Source organism: Arachis duranensis, chromosome 1 (genome assembly GCF_000817695.3).
Source record: "Arachis duranensis cultivar V14167 chromosome 1, aradu.V14167.gnm2.J7QH, whole genome shotgun sequence".
Taxonomy (NCBI): Eukaryota; Viridiplantae; Streptophyta; class Magnoliopsida; order Fabales; family Fabaceae; genus Arachis; species Arachis duranensis.
Window position 1 is genome coordinate 43121687 of NC_029772.3, and position 2787 is coordinate 43124473.

Consider the following 2787-nt stretch of genomic DNA (forward strand, 5'->3'; position numbering starts at 1 on the left):
CGGATTCATGGAATTATTTATAGCCTTAAGACATAGTTATAAAATACTAATGATCATGAAGTAGAGACACAAAACATAAACAAACATAAAGCATAAAAACAGAAAAACAGAAAAATTAAGAACAAGGAATGAGTCCACCTTAGTGATGGTGGCGCTTTCTTCTTTAAGAGCCAATGATTCTTTTTGAGCTCCTTTATGTCTCTTCCTTGCCTTTGTTGCATGATCCCTAGTGATTTTGGTGCTCCTATCCTTAGTTGCTCCCAATAATTATGTGGAGGAAGATGTATCCCCTGAGGTATCTCAGGGATTTCTTGATGAGGGAATTCCTCATGCTCTCTTGATGTGCAGTCATATGCTCTATTACTGAGCTATGGACCCTTGAGATGAATCTCTCCATCTCCCATGACTCAGAGGTAAAAGCAATTGTTTTCCTTTTTTCTTCTTCTCTTTTTTTTTTGAGGTTTCTCTGGCCTTAGGTGCCATCAATGGTTATGGAAAAGCAAAAAAGCTATGCTTTTACCACACCAAACTTAGAATGTTGCTCGCCCTCGAGCAAAAGAAGAAAGAATAGATGCAGAAGAAGAAGATATAGAGGAGAGGGAGTGGTGGGCGAAATAGTGATCATCAACAATGGCTCCAAAAACTTGGTGCTCTCAAACGTGAATCTCACTTTGTCACAACTCCGCACAACTAACCAGCAAGTGTACTGTGTCGTCCAAGTAATACCTTACGTAAGTAAGGGTCGATCCCACAGAGATTGTTGGTATGAAGCAAGCTATGGTCATCTTGTAAATCCCAGTCAGGCGGATTTAACTGGATTAAGAGATTATTGGTTTAAATAAATATAATAAAATAAACAGAAAATAAAGATAAAGTTACTCATGTAATTCAATGGTGGGAATTTCAGATAGGTGTATGGAGGTGCTGTGTTCCTTCTGAATCTCTGCTTTCCTACTTCTTCCTTCTAGTTTTTCATCACTCGTTTCCATGGCAAGCTGTATGTAGGGCATCACCGTTGTCAATGGCTACATCCCATCCTCTCAGTGAAAATGGTCCAAATGCTCTGTCACAGCACGGCTAATCATCTGTCAGTTCTCAATCAGGTTGGAATAGAATCCAGTGATTCTTTTGCGTTTGTCACTAACGCCCAGCCTTCAGGAATTTGAAGCTCATCACAGTTATTCAATCCCGGAATCCTACTCGGAATACCACAGACAAGGTTAGACTTTCCGGATTCCCATGAATGCCGCCATCAATTCTAGCTTATACCACGAAGATTCTGATCAAGGAATCCAAGAGATATGCGCCCGGTCTAAGGTAGAACGGAAGTGGTTGTCAGTCACGCGCGTTCATAGGTGAGAATGATTATGAGTGTCACAGATCATCACATTCATCAAGTTGAAGTGCAACGAATATCTTAGAACAGGAATAAATCGAATTGGATAGAAGATAGTAGTAATTGCATTAAAACCTGAGGTACAGCAGAGCTCCACACCCTTAATCTATAGTGTGTAGAAACTCCACCGTTAAAAATACTAAGTGATGAAGGTCTATGCATGGCCGAATGGCCAGCCCCTATGAAAGACCGAATGGTCAAAAGAACTAGATAGTCCAAGACGTCTAATACACTAGTAAAAAGTTCTATTTATACTAAACTAGCTACTAGGGTTTACAGAAGTAAGTAATTGATGCAAAAATCCACTTCCGGGGCCCACTTGGTGTGTGCTTGGGCTGAGCTTGATCTTTACACGAGCTGAGGCTTATCTTGGAGTTGAACGCCAAGTTGTAACGTGTTTTTGGCGTTCAACTCTGGTTCGTGACATGTTTCTGGCGTTTGACTCCAGAATGCAGCATGGAACTGGCGTTGAGCGCCAGTTTACGTCGTCTAATCACGAATAAAGTATGGACTATTATATATTACTGGAAAGCTCTAGATGTCTATTTTCCAACACCGTTAAGCGCGCCCTATTTGAAGTTCTGTAGCTCCAGAAAAATCTATTTTGAGTGCAGGAAGGTCAGAATCCAACAACATTAGCAGTCCTTTGTCAGCTTTTATCAGAGTTTTGCTCAGGTCCCTCAATTTCAGCCAGAAAATACCTGAAATCATAGAAAAACACACAAACTCATAGTAAAGTCCAGAAATGTGAATTTAGCATAAAAACTAATGAAAACATCCCTAAAAGTAACTACATCATACTAAGAACTACCTAACAACAATGCCAAAAAGCATATAAATTATCCGCTCATCACAACAACAAACTTAAATTGTTGCTTGTCCCCAAGAAACTAAAAATCAATTAGGATAAAAAGAAGAGAATATACTATAAATCCCAAAATATCAATGAATATTAATTCTAATTAGATGAGCGGGACTTGTAGCTTTTTGCTTCTGAACAGTTTTGGCATCTCACTTTTTCTTTTGAAGTTTAGAATGATTGGCTTCTCTAGGAACTTAGAATTTCGGATAGTGTTATTGATTCTCCTAGTTAAGTATGTTGATTCTTGAACACAGCTACTTTTATGAGTCTTGGCCGTGGCCCTAAGCACTTTGTTTTCCAGTAGGTTCCTTGGGCCCTCCTATCCATTGATACTCAAAGTCTTGGATCCTTTTTACCCTTGCCTTTTGGTTTTAAGGGCTATTGGCTTTTTCTGCTTGCTTTTTCTTTTTCTTTCTATTTATTTTTTTCATCAAATTTTTTTTCTTCGCAAGCTTTTACTTTTTCACTGCTTTTTCTTGCTTCAAGAATCAATTTCATGATTTTTCAGATTATCAATAACATTTCTCTT